This window comes from Caretta caretta, chromosome 3 (assembly GCF_965140235.1).
Source record: "Caretta caretta isolate rCarCar2 chromosome 3, rCarCar1.hap1, whole genome shotgun sequence".
NCBI lineage: Eukaryota > Metazoa > Chordata > Testudines > Cheloniidae > Caretta > Caretta caretta.
Genome location: NC_134208.1, coordinates 37,073,018 through 37,087,294, shown reverse-complemented (window position 1 = coordinate 37,087,294; position 14,277 = coordinate 37,073,018).

Here is a 14,277-nt window from a genome sequence, read left to right as displayed (position 1 = left end):
CTTCTTCATAGCTGCCCAGATTGCTTCGTGCCATACTCTGTCATATGCCTTCTTGCAGTCAACAAAGACGTGGTAGATGTCCTGCTGGTGTTGTAAATACTTCACACACAGAACACGAAGGTTGAAAATCTGTTCTCTGGTACTTCTTCCAGCACAAAAGGCAGCCTGTTCTTCACTGATGATATTCTCTGCTTGTGGTTTCAATCTGTTCAATATGACTTTCAACATCACTTTGCTAGGATGGCTAATGAAGCTTATGGTCCAGTAGTTTTGACAGAATTGCAGGTTGCCTTTCTTTGCCAGAGTGATGATTAGTGACTATGTCCACATGGAGGAGCACTCACTGGTCTGCCAGATCTTGTTGCAGATATTGGTGAGTACATCTATTACTATTTCTCCTCTGAATTTCATCAGTTCAACTGGGATATTGTCAATATCTGTAGCCCTTCTGTTCCTGAGTGATTTCACAGCTGTGTCCACTTCTTCACGCAGTATTGGAAAGTCATCCTCCTCTGTTGAATCTGGGCTGTCTAAGACACTAGGATCTCCATTTGTCTGGTGGTTGTATAGATCAGAGCAGTAGTTTGTCCACCTATTGATGATGTCCCTGTCTTCTGTAAGACTGTTCCCTTCTTTGTCTTGAATTGTGTTAGTATATAGTTTATTAAAAAGTTTGAAGGGTTCATTTACTTCTGGTCATTAGAATTGCAACTCAGACACTGAAAGGAGAATTAGGATTTTCAAAAGCACTCACCATTGGCTTAGCTCTATTCTTGTTGAAGTCAATTATTGTAATTGAATTCAACAGAAGCAAATATACCACCTGTAAACATTTTCTGCTACATAGCAAAGGTTAGAGAACAATACACAGAAGAGAGCTGTATATTTTGGGTCACAGGTTGTTGTCAAAATATTCTGCAAAAGATAAATGGAACAGAGGCGTATCAGTAGTGTAATCATAATATGGAAAAAAGATACTGATATTAGTATAACACTGTCCCAAGAAATTGGCCATTTTTTGTGTTTTTCTCTTGCACATTTTTTTTATGGGCAGATTTTCAAAGGTGCAAAGATGTAGTTAGATACCTAACTCTCACTAACTTTGGTAGGAGTTTGGAACCTCATTGCCCTTTGTGCCTTTGAAAATCTCCTCCGTTGTCCCTTAGGTATTATCTGATCAATTTTGTTTGTTATAGTTGCTGGTTATTTAAGTTGAGGTTACCATTATCTGTCCAAGTTCCATAGATTTTTGTAGCGTTGTTTGTAACTGACATGTGATCTCTATGAGACTATATACTTGTGAAATAATTGTATGGTGTAAAAATTGTATGGTGTAAAAAATCAAAAACACTCTGTGCCTCAATTTTCCCATAAATAAATAAAATAATAAATCCTAGTTCCTATACAGTACTTTTCATCATTAGATCTCAAAGCACTTTTGAAAGGATCATCATTCCCATTTTACAGATGAAAAATTGAGGCACAAAGAGGCAAAATGACATGCCCAAGTAACCCAGCACACAAGCCAAGCCAGGAGTAGAATTTAGTTCTCTTGATCCCAAGCCAGTGATCTATTCACTAGACCACACTGTCTGACTCCACTAACTTGTAGGGATATTGTGAAGACATATTTGACTCTAATTGGAACCTCTAGGTAATATTGTAATATAAATAATACTTAGAACTGTTTGTAAAGTCATTCAAGATGGAAATATCAATGAATGTGCTTGTAAAGATGATAAACAAATTAAATGAGAGACTAAGCACTGTGCTAAAATTTAATTTGGGTTTCTCAAACAAATGTATCATTGGCATTTTCAATTTTGCTGATAACTATGAGACTTTGTGGCATTTTGTGGCTCTGATTTTTTCAATTTCTTCTGAGATTGTTGAGACAATTACAACCATGGTCTACTCCTAGGATTACTTAAATATTTCTTATGTTCCCCTCTGGATTCAAAAAAGCCAAAGGATAGTCTCTCTACTAGTAGAAATTAAAATCCCAGTTTCCCTAGTCTGAAGACACTATTGTCTTTTGAGATTGCTTTTAAAACAATGGTAACCTAAGGCAATGGGCCAGAAGCAATAGTATATGCAATTACTGTCACATTCAATCTAGACCAAGAGTGTTATATGTTTTGTTTATACAGAAACCTTATTGGCTGTGTAACTTGATTTAATGATGATCTTTTAAGAATTCCCAAGTCACATGCCCTGAAAAGAAGGCTCGTATACTCATTAAAGAATTGGCCATACAGTATCCTTAAGAACTTGAACAGAGATTAAACCTACATTTCCAAAGACATCTGCCAGAGGAATAAATCTAGCCAGATGTTTTAGTTCACTGCAAAAAACAAAGTGGGGCAGTTGAGGGGTTAAAAGGAGAATTGGTTGAAAATTACAATGAAAAGGGAGAAAAAAGAAGTATGCAGAAGCACTCTAATCTAGTGCAATGACAGATAAAAAGTTAATATTGGTAATTGTCATTTATTAATTATTGATATTGCCATGGAGCCTAAAGATCCCAATTATGACTGGGGACCCGTAGTGCAAAGTGCTGTGTGAACAAATAGGAAGAAATGGTTCCTCCCATACAGAGCTTACAGTCCAGTTTAAGATAAGTAACAAGTAAGAGAAACAATCAGTAGGAGGGAAATGTGGAGCAGTAATTTATAGATTCCTTGGATAAAATCCTGGCCTTAATGCAGTCAATGGGAGTTCTGCTATTGACTTCAGTGGGGCTGACATTTCACCCAGAAGGGTGATCATAAGGTTTTAAGGCCAGAAGGGACCAGTATAATCATCTAATCTGAATTTCTTCATAACACAGGCCATGAAACTTCATATAGTAATTCCTGTATCAAAACCATAACTTCTGGTTGAGTTTCAGCATATCTGTTAGAAAGACATCTAAGTCATGATTTAAATATTCCAAGGGCAGGAAAATCCACAACATTCCTAGGTTTCCATGGCTAATTACCTTCACTGTTAAAAATCTGCACTATATCTCCAGTTCAAATTTGTCTTCCACCAGCTTCCAGCAATTGGATAATTTTATGCGCATGTGAGAAAAAGATCTGTGTTTTCCAGTCTTCAAATCATTCTTGTGGCTCTCCCTGACTACATGTTTATACACATAAACTATGTGCATAAATTCATGTATCCAGATCTTTAAAAATTGAAAACTATATTTCAAAAAATACTGCCAATCTGACACAAGTGTTCTGAAGATGTTTTGTGGATTTTAAAATGGAGTCACATCACTTCATCTGGTTACAGCAGGTAAGGAAGAATTTGTTTGATTTTAGTTATGTTTAGTTAATAAATAATCTGATTAGAGCAGCTAACATTCACAAGAGCATCAGCACTGCAGTGACTTCCACAAATGTTAGAATACATTTAGCACACCCATCTGCTTGAACTTATCACAAACAATGCCTGAATGCAAAAGTTAAGGAAATGTCCTCTTATAAAAAGAAGGTAAACAGTTGATAATTAAAAGAAAACAAAATATAGCGGTTCCCAAATAAAGAAGTGTCAATGGATTTCATATTTTATTACTACCTACTTTTTATTAAGTCTTTTTTCTGGGTGGTTCTTAATTAAAATTGTTTTGGTGTGTTGAGAAAGGAGTGATGTCAGCTCTTAGAAATAACTTATATAGTCAAAATTTTGCTCATGTATTATCAGTATGGCAATGGTACCATAAGTAACAGATTACTGGACACTTCAGACATGATTTTAATTGGCATTCAGACTTAATACACATGAATATTTGTCCTGAATTAGATCAGCAAGAATTTGCAACGTAGTGAGAGAAATGGACAATAGAGGGGAAAGTGGGAGTGTATAAGGGTGACAAAGTTTTGAAAGCCAAGTTTAGACTTTATGGAAAATAGAAGGAAAATAACAAATGCAAACAGCATTAGACTTTTCAAAGTGGTAGAACTGGAGGACTATCATTTCTCATCCTGTATTATAATAATAGTCTTAAAGCTGAGGAAATTCTAAACAAAATCTTCTCTTTTTATTCAATGTGGACACTAGTCAAAAAGGAGGCATTTGGATCAATTAAATAACATCTGAAAGATTTCCTATGGTATTATATGTTATCTTTATTTTTCACTAAACGGAGAGTTTTCTTTGCTGTACATGAATATTTTCTCTTTTCCAGCTTCTGAGACTATGTTTTCAGACTGTCGAAAAGAGGTCAAAAGGGAATTGGAGGACTCCCACTTTGACATTTCAGATCTCTGCAAATTCCTTTGGTAGAAATATGTATAGACGGTGGTGGGTTAGATCTGAGCATCAGTGCAAGCATTAGCTATTGCACGTCTGTGCAGAACAGGGAGCTGCATATGCCTCATTACTTTTTCTGGCTTTTATTACTGGACTCTGTCTACTGCCAAAAAGAGCACCCGTCTTTTGTTGCACTGTATGTAGTTCAGTGGGCCATGTAAATGTGCCTCACCGATTACGAAATGAAGTGATTCAGCTCTATGTAATGTAATCCTAACTACATTTTGGCATGGCAGGTAATATTGACAATGTCCGGGTGCAAAGGTTGGGCCTGAGGAGGGAGTCTACATAGCCAGACAATCCAGACAATCCATCATCTCAGGCATTGGCACCCTGACAGCAGGATTGTCTGGCTATGTAGACTCCCTCCTCAGGCCCTACGCTACCAGCACTCCCAGCTACCTTCGAGACACCACTGACTTCCTGAGGAAACTTCAATCCATCGGTGATCTTCCTGATAACACCATCCTGGCTACTATGGATGTAGAAGCCCTCTACACCAACATTCCACACAAAGATGGACTACAAGCCGTCAAGAACACTATCCCCGATAATGTCACGGCTAACCTGGTGGCTGAACTTTGTGACTTTGTCCTTACCCATAACTATTTCACATTTGGGGACAATGTATACCTTCAGATCAGCGGCACTGCTATGGGTACCCGCATGGCCCCACAGTATGCCAACATTTTTATGGCTGATTTAGAACAACGCTTCCTCAGCTCTCGTCCCCAAAAGCCCCTACTCTACTTGCGCTATATTGATGACATCTTCATCATCTGGACCCATGGAAAAGAAGCCCTTGAGGAATTCCACCATGATTTCAACAATTTCCATCCCACCACCAACCTCAGCCTGGTCCAGTCCACACAAGAGATCCACTTCCTGGACACTACAGTGCTAATAAACAATGGCCACATAAACACCACCCTATACCGGAAACCTACTGACCGCTATTCCTACCTGCATGCCTCCAGCTTTCACCCTGACCACACCACACGATCCATCGTCTACAGCCAAGCTCTGCGATACAACCGCATTTGCTCCAACCCCTCAGACAGAGACAAACACCTACAAGATCTCTGTCAAGCTTTCTTACAACTACAATACCCACCTGCAGAAGTAAAGAAACAGATTGATAGAGCCAGAAGAGTTCCCAGAAGTTACCTACTACAGGACAGGCCTAACAAAGAAAATAACAGAACGCCACTAGCGGTCACCTTCAGCCCCCAACTAAAACCCCTCCAACGCATTATTAAGGATCTACAACCTATCCTAAAGGATGACCCAACACTCTCACAAGTCTTGGGAGACAGGCCAGTCCTTGCCTACAGACAGCCCCGCAACCTGAAGCAAATACTCACCAACAACCACATACCACACAACAGAACCACTAACCCAGGAACTTATCCTTGCAACAAAGCCCGTTGCCAATTGTGCCCACATATCTATTCAGGGGACACCATCACAGGGCCTAATAACATCAGCCACACTATCAGAGGCTCGTTCACCTGCACATCCACCAATGTGATATATGCCATCATGTGCCAGCAATGCCCCTCTGCCATGTACATTGGTCAAACTGGACAGTCTCTACGTAAAAGAATAAATGGACACAAATCAGATGTCAAGAATTATAACATTCATAAACCAGTCGGAGAACACTTCAATCTCTCTGGTCACGCAATCACAGACATGAAGGTCGCTATCTTAAAACAAAAAAACTTCAAATCCAGACTCCAGCGAGAAACTGCTGAATTGGAATTCATTTGCAAATTGGATACTATTAATTTAGGCTTAAATAGAGACTGGGAGTGGCTAAGTCATTATGCAAGGTAGCCTGTTTCCTCTTGTGTTTTCCTACCCCCCCCCCCCGATATTCTGGTTTAACTTGGATTTAAACTTGGAGAGTGGTCAGTTTAGATGAGCTATTACCAGCAGGAGAGTGAGTTTGTGTGTGTATGGGGGTGGGGGGATGTGAGAAAACCTGGATCTATGCAGGAAATAGCCCGACTTGACTATGTAAAGAGTTGTCACTTTGGATGGGCTAGCACCAGCAGGAGAGTGAATTTGTGTGGGGGGGTGGAGGGTGAGAAAACCTGGATTTGTGCTGGAAATGGCCCACCTGCTGATCACTTTAGATAAGCTATTACCAGCAGGACAGTGGGGTGGGAGGAGGTATTGTTTCATATTCTCTGTGTGTATATAAAGTCTGCTGCAGTTTCCACGGTAAACATCTGATGAAGTGAGCTGTAGCTCACGAAAGCTCATGCTCAAATAAATTGGTTAGTCTCTAAGGTGCCACAAGTACTCCTTTTCTTTTTGCGAATACAGACTAACACGGCTGTTCCTCTGAAACCTGTCAAAATGGTAGATGAAATTCAGTGTTGATAAATGCACAGTAATGCACATTGAAAAACATAATCCCAACTATATATACAAAATGATGGGGTCTAAATTAGGTGTTATCACTCAAGAAAGAGATCTTAAGTCTTTGTGGATATTTCTCTGAAAACAGCTGCTCAATGTGCAGTGGAAGTCAAAAAGGCAAACAGAATGTTATGAATCATTTGGAAACAGATAAATAAAACAGTAAATATCATAATGCCTCTATATAAATCCATGATACGCCCACACCTTGAATACTTCATGAATTTCTTGTTGGCCCATCTCAAAAAAGATGTATTAGAATTCGAAAAGGTACAGAGAAGGGCAACAAAAATGGTTAAGGGTATGGAACAGCTTCCATATGAGGAGAAATTTAAAAGACTGGGATTTTTCATCTTGGAAAAGAGATGACTAAAGAGGGATATGATAGAGGTCTGTAAAATCATGAATGATGTGGAGAAAGTGAATAAAGGAGTGTTTTTACTCCTTCACATAACATAATAACTAGAGGTCACCCAATGAAATTAATAGGCAGCAGTTTTAAAACAAACAAAAGGAAGGACTTCTTCAAACAATGCACAGTCAGACTGTGGAACTCATTGCCGGGGATGTTTTGAAGGCCAAAACTATAATGGGGTTCAAAGACGAATTAGATAGCCATTGATGGACCTATCCTCCATGAAGTTATTAGCCAAGATGGACAGGGATGCAACACCATGTTCTAGATGTCCCTAGTATCAGACTACCAGAAGATGGGAGTGGATGACATGGAACGGATCACTCGATAATTGCCCTGTTCTGCTCATTCCCTCTGAAGCACCTGGCATTGACCGTTGCTGGAAGACAGGATACTGGGCTAGATGAACCATTGGCTATTCTTATATTCGTATGAAAAGATCCAGAATTTATATGCTTCACCACAACCCTTTAATAACTGGGTGGCTGCTCCTATTTAACATGAGTGTTTCTTAAAGAAGGTAATTGGCAAAAGACATTCTAAAAGTAAGTCACATTGTACCTGTAAGGGGTTATTTATTAAAAGAAGACTTTAATTATTTATCATCATATTCGGGGGCAGGGATTGTTTGTTTTGGTAGGGTTTTGTTGCTTGTGATTTCCTATTGGAGACAAGGAAGGAATGGGAAGAAAAGGGGTTACTTCAGTAGTAGTCTAAGTGGCTTTGAGTGTTTGTTTTTCAGAGAAGCTCAAGAGAAGCAATGAAGTTGAGTGTCTTAGTTTCAGCTAGAGGCAAGCCAAAGGTCAGCTTGAAGGAAATTAGTTCAATTCCCTTGAAAAGAATTTTTGTTAGACCTCAGTTTCCAGAGAGACCCCAAACCCACCTCACATTTTTTTCCTGTCTCCAATGCACCCTGTTCTGCACACACCAGATTCTATTACCTGTTTGATCTCCATTAGTGATTATGTGCAACTTTCCTCACACAATCCTACCTTTAATTACTAGCAAACACCACCTATTCTGAGTTCTGCTACCACCAAGTAAAACCATTCCCAGGTCAAATCACCTTCCTTCAACCCGTATTTCCAATATCATCATGTAGCCACCCTATTCTTTCCCAATGAGCACTATAGTTGCTCCCAGTCCAATTTCTTGGACCACCAGGTAAATCTCACCAAGTAATGAGCCTAGCACGACAAAAAATTGCCCCCAGACAAACACCTTATTGCTAAAAATATAACGTGGATCTACATTCTCTCTTGTTGCAGCTCCAGGCAGAGCCCTCTGTGCAGATTATTCCTGCAAAAATGAAAAGTTGGTGGCTGGGTTATAATCCATTTCCAAGTCAGAATGTATGCACTGAAGGATGTGCACCATGGCCCTGACTTCCCTGGAAACACCAACCTGGGGTCAGGAAGTGCAAGCATAGCTACCTCCCATGAGTTTTCAGAGGAGCCAGAAGTAAGGAGGAAAAATTTTGCTGCAGGCTACCCCTTGGCTTGCTACTTGTCTGACAGGTATATCAGTAGACAAGCTAACCAGAATTTGGCTCCTTATGTACAATCTAAGAGTTACCAATCTGACTTCACTTCCCAGATCTCACTGTTTCACACTGACCTCCCCTACTTGTTCATTTCCTTTTATAGGAGAAATGTGTGATACATTCGTGCTTTCAGACTCTGCGGTTCTTATAACAGGTACATGTCTGTGCTCCAGCCTCCTTTACACAATTTTCTTCCCTGGGATTTCTGTCCACCTCATGCGTTAAAGAAAATATTGCCAAGTGTTTTCATAAAATGCCCTGAAAAATGCCAGTTTTTAGGAAGCACGGTATATGACAGTGACACAATGCTTTCAATGTTTTTAACTATGCTGTCCTATCACTTTAGCTATAATTTATATTGAGCAGCTTCATCATATTTTAAATACATTCTACATGCTGTAGAATATAGCAAGAGAACATTACCACATTTCTAAATCTTTGTGTAACCCACATGTCCCTCTCTGGTCCAATCCACTGAGACTATGAGCTGTTACAGCTCCCAACTCTGTAAGTTATTTTGTCGTATCTCATGCTTTTGCTCTAGAAGTCTTTGGTTCAGTCCCCAGCATGTAGACCAAGATGGTGGTCCTCACTTGCTCATTGTGAAAAGTAAAGCTTTGCCTGAACTAAGCTGGTGATCTGCCTCTTTCTGCTCAGGCCCCCAAAACCTTGCCCAACTGCATACTGTGGAACCACACCTGTTTCACTGTTTACGGTGGCATGTGGTTGGCCCTTGAGTTATCAGGTTGTCCCTCCTGCCTGTTGATCCCTGGATCGTTGAAGTATTCCATGAGATTCTGCAGGATCCTGATTTGTGCACATCAGGTACTAATCCAATAAACTATTGCAGTTACGGAGTAAGAAAGGATAATAAATCGAACAACAGAATTCTGAATATTAGCAGTATCTGTAATGATATTGCAATAGAAGAGAAACCAAATATTATTTTATTCCTCAAAGAAACATATCACTGAGTACTACACAAATGTCTCCATGTCTTCTTCCATGCTGCCCTCTCTAAACTGATCCACAAGGCCACTATCCTCCTCTTCAGTGATACACATGAGAACTCAGCCAACTAACCCTGGCTAGACTGAGGGACAATATATGACAATTTTTTTCTAAAGCAAATTGTGTATATTTGATTGTACCCCTTTCCCCACCCTTGCTATTTGACTTGTCTTAAAAAAGCTCTTCAGCGCAGGGGACATTTTCATATGTGTTTTTATATTGTCTAGCACAACAGGGCCATGATTCTGACTGGTGCCTCTGGGCACTATTACAATATAAATATTAGATTATTCACAATGGACTGTTAAAAGCACTTTATTAAGGTTGCAAAGTCGAACTCTCCAAAGTCAGGAAATGTCAGAATTAAGATTAACCTTATTTTGGCTCCCTTTTGTGTGTGCATTATAATATAGTCTTTAGTTACATGATCACATACTACTGGTTCCACAGGACCCCTGCTTCATTCAGTGCATAAGATGATCAATGGTTACTGAATTGCACAGCTGCGCAACATTTTGATTTATCCTCATTGTTAAGTGGCCCCAGGACTTATTTACTGCACACTATTCACACATTCCTCTGAAGACAGAATTACTAATTACCTCTGGGGTTTTTCTATTGCTCTCATCACTACACTACCTGAGTGTTTCACAAACATTTATGAATGTATCTTCACAACACGCCTGTGACATGAGGTGATATTATTATCCCCATTTTACAGATGGGGAACTGAGGCACAGAGAAATTTAGGCCAAAAGCGTCCACTAATTTTGGCTGCCTAGGACTTGATTTTTCAGAGTACTTATCATTATGTCGTACTTTATATGTTCAGAGCACAGATTCCATTAAGTTCAGTTGCAGCTGTGAGTGCTCAGCACTTCTGCAAATCAGATCCCAGGGTGTCAAGTTGAGCACTCAGAAAACAAGGAACACACAATTAGAGACCATCTGTGAAACGTTTGGTTTAAGTGACTTGCCCAGCATCATGTAGGAACTCTGTGGCAGAAGCAGGGATAGTATCCAGTTCTCCAGGGTAGCATTCAGCTGCCTTAATCATTAGACCATCCTTTCTTCCTGCAATCCCCAGCCTCATTAGCTATACACTTTCCAATTTCTGCAACAAATGAAACAGGGGTCCTCAAACAGCCTCCTTCATTACACAACCCTGATTCATCCCCAGAGCATGGTAACTCCTGTGCACTGAATGAGGCAGGAGTTCTATGGAAAAAATACTATCTGATTTTGTAATTAAAGAGTGTATCATAATGTATACACACATAAAAAGGGAGACAAATGAAGATTACACAGGCAACCTTAATTCTGGCATTTCCTAACTACTGAGTGCTGGATTTTGCAATGGCAATAATGTTGTTTTACCTAGAGCTGGTTCAAAAACAGATTTTCTGTCTCACAAAAAATGTGAGTTTTCAAGCTGTCAAGGTTCCTCCCCCACTCTGAACTCTAGGGTACAGATGTGGGGACCTGCATGAAAAACCTCCTAAGCTTATCTTTACCAGCTTAGGTCAAAACTTCCCCAAGGTACAAAATATTCCACCCGTTGTCCTTGGACTGGCCGCTACCACCACCAAACTAATACTGGTTACTGGGGAAGAGCTGTTTGGACGCGTCCTTCCCCCCAAAATACTTCCCAAAACCTTGCACCCCACTTCCTGGACAAGGTTTGGTAAAAAGCCTCACCAATTTGCCTAGGTGACTACAGACCCAGACCCTTGGATCTTAAGAACAATGAACAATCCTCCCAACACTTGCACCCCCCCTTTCCTGGGAAATGTTGGATAAAAAGCCTCACCAATTTGCATAGGTGACCACAGACACAAACCCTTGGATCTAAGAACAATGAAAAAGCATTCAGTTTCTTACAAGAAGACTTTTAATAAAATAGAAGTAAATAGAAATGAAGAAATCCCCCCTGTAAAATCAAGATGGTAGATATCTTACAGGGTAATTAGATTCAAAAACATAGAGAACCCCTCTAGGCAAAACCTTAAGTTACAAAAAAGATACACAGACAGAAATAGTTATTCTATTCAGCACAATTCTTTTCTCAGCCATTTAAAGAAATCATAATCTAACACATACCTAGCTAGATTACTTACTAAAAGTTCTAAGACTCCATTCCTGGTCTATCCCCGGTAAAGACCAGCATATAGACAGACACACAGACCCTTTGTTTCTCTCCCTCCTCCCAGCTTTTGAAAGTATCTTGTCTCCTCATTGGTCATTTTGGTCAGGTGCCAGCGAGGTTACCTTTAGCTTCTTAACCCTTTACAGGTGAGAGGAGCTTTCCCCTGGCCAGGAAGGATTTCAAAGGGGTTTACCCTTCCCTTTATATTTATGACACAAGCCATTCAAATCATTTCATTTTGAAAAAAACCCATTTAATTAATATTTTATATATAAAAGAAAGTACATTTTGACATGAAAAATCTGAACTTTTCATTCAGAAAATGTTACAGTGGGATGGTCTGACATTTTCAATTTTTTTTTTTAACATTTAACAAAAGTATGTTGAAACGAATAAAATATTGTGAAAAATTTCAGTTTTGCCAAATAGGCATTTTCTGACATAAAATTGTTTAGACAAAAGCTTTCCAACCAGCTGTACATTTAACATGGTTTTTGTTGGTGTAATATACATGTGTTAAATACATGATGGCAGAGTGTGGTTTAACACATTAGGCATACTCACTCCCATGGCTCCCTCCTCACAGATACTCATCTGATCTGTTTCTCTCCCTAATGCCCCCAGCCCCCTTTCCCCCCATTGAATCCCAGTCCTAATCTCCCTCCCAGAGTTTTTCATCCAACCTTAGTCTCTTCCCCCCAGGGTTCCCCCCCCCCCCAGGATCTTTGCCCAGCTATTCCCAGGTCTTCCCTGGAATCCCAGTGCCTTGTCAGATGTCTCGCCTCCACTCCTCCCCTCACAGTTTCCTGATCTCCCTGCCTATCCAGTCCCAGTCCCACCATCACTACCCTGCCCTGGCTCCCACTCCCAATCTCTCTGCCCAGGCATTCCCATTCTCCATGTCCTACCAGTCCCACTCTCCATCCCCATCTCCAAGTATCAGTCTCTCTTCCCAGCCAATCGCAGTCTTGTCTACATCCTACACCCAGTCCCAGTCACCTTGCCCAGTCAGTCCTGGTCTCCCCCTGGCTCCCATTCCAATTCTTTCCCCTCACTATTCCAGATGCCAATCCCAGTCTTTGCCCCCACCATAATCTACTCCTACCTTTTTCCAGGCACTGTTACTGTCCCTTCTGCATTCATACTGGGCAGCTTCCTCCAACATGGTCCCAGCATGGGGAACATTGAAAGCCTAGGAGAGAAAGCCTCCTTGCTGTCAATTCTGATACCCAATGCCACACCAGCCTGCAGCAGCCAGGAGCACAACTGCAGGGAAAGTCCTGTATGGACCCATCACTCCGGGCTGGAGCAGGCTCAGTGGAGATGGAATCTTTGGAGAATTTAGTGGAGAATCTCTAATTTGGCCTAACTTGGGCAGTTTTTCAGAAGGATGGCAAGGCATATCTCTGACACAATGGCCACCTCCCTTTCAAATTTCAAGTCCCTTTTCCAAAGCCTGGGGGCATTAGAGCTTCTAAAAGAAAAGGTTACACAACTTTTTAAAGTGGCAAAACAACATTTTTCCCTAGTCTTATTTTCATGGATGGCTGAACTGTTTCGGCAAAAAGCTCAGCCTGAGGCAAATTCCTGGCATGGGGGATTTCAGAGTATATAGTTAAAGTGCTAGCAAAGTCGAAAGCAACTGAAAACAGGGTTTTATAACGGGAAGTGTCAGGCAATCTCAATAACAAGAAGTGCTCCCAGCTTTGTCTATAATAAATACGATTATCTCTTGGCCCCAAATGCTGCAGATAAGCAGCTGGGGATCCTGACCCTCAAACTGTTTAACTATGCCTCTTTCTACTTCTCCACGTAGGGTTGCCAGATGTCCAGTTTCAACTGGAATGCCCGGTCAAAAAGGGACCCTGGCTGCTCTGGTCAGCACCGCCAACCAGGCTGTTAAAAGCCCCTGCCTATTCTGGCACTACGCTGTGCCCCGGAAGTGGCCAGCAGGTCCAGCTCCTAGGCGGGAGGGCCACCAGGCTCCACATGCTGCCCCGCCCTGAACACCGGCTCCTCCCTCCCATTAGCCAGGAACCACAGCCAATGGGAGCTGTGGGGGGTGATGCCTGCAGGGGAAAGCAGCACATGGAGCCTCCTGGCCCCCCTGCCTATGAGCCGGACCTGCTGGCCCCTTCCGGGGCACAGCAAGGTGCCAGGAGAGGCAGGGAGCCTGTCTTAGCCCCACTGTGCGGCTGACCAGGAACCACCCGAGGTAAGCCCGTGCCCCAACCCTGAGCCCCCGCACAACTCGGAACCCCCTCCTGCACGCCAACCCCCGGCCTCAACCTGCAGCCCGCATCCACACTCCGAATTCCTCAGCCCCCCCCCCCCAGCCTGGACCCCCCTCCTGCACCCGAAACCCTGCATCCCCAGCCCCACCCCAGAGCCCACACCCCCAGCTGGAGTCCTCCCTTCCGCACCCCAACTTCC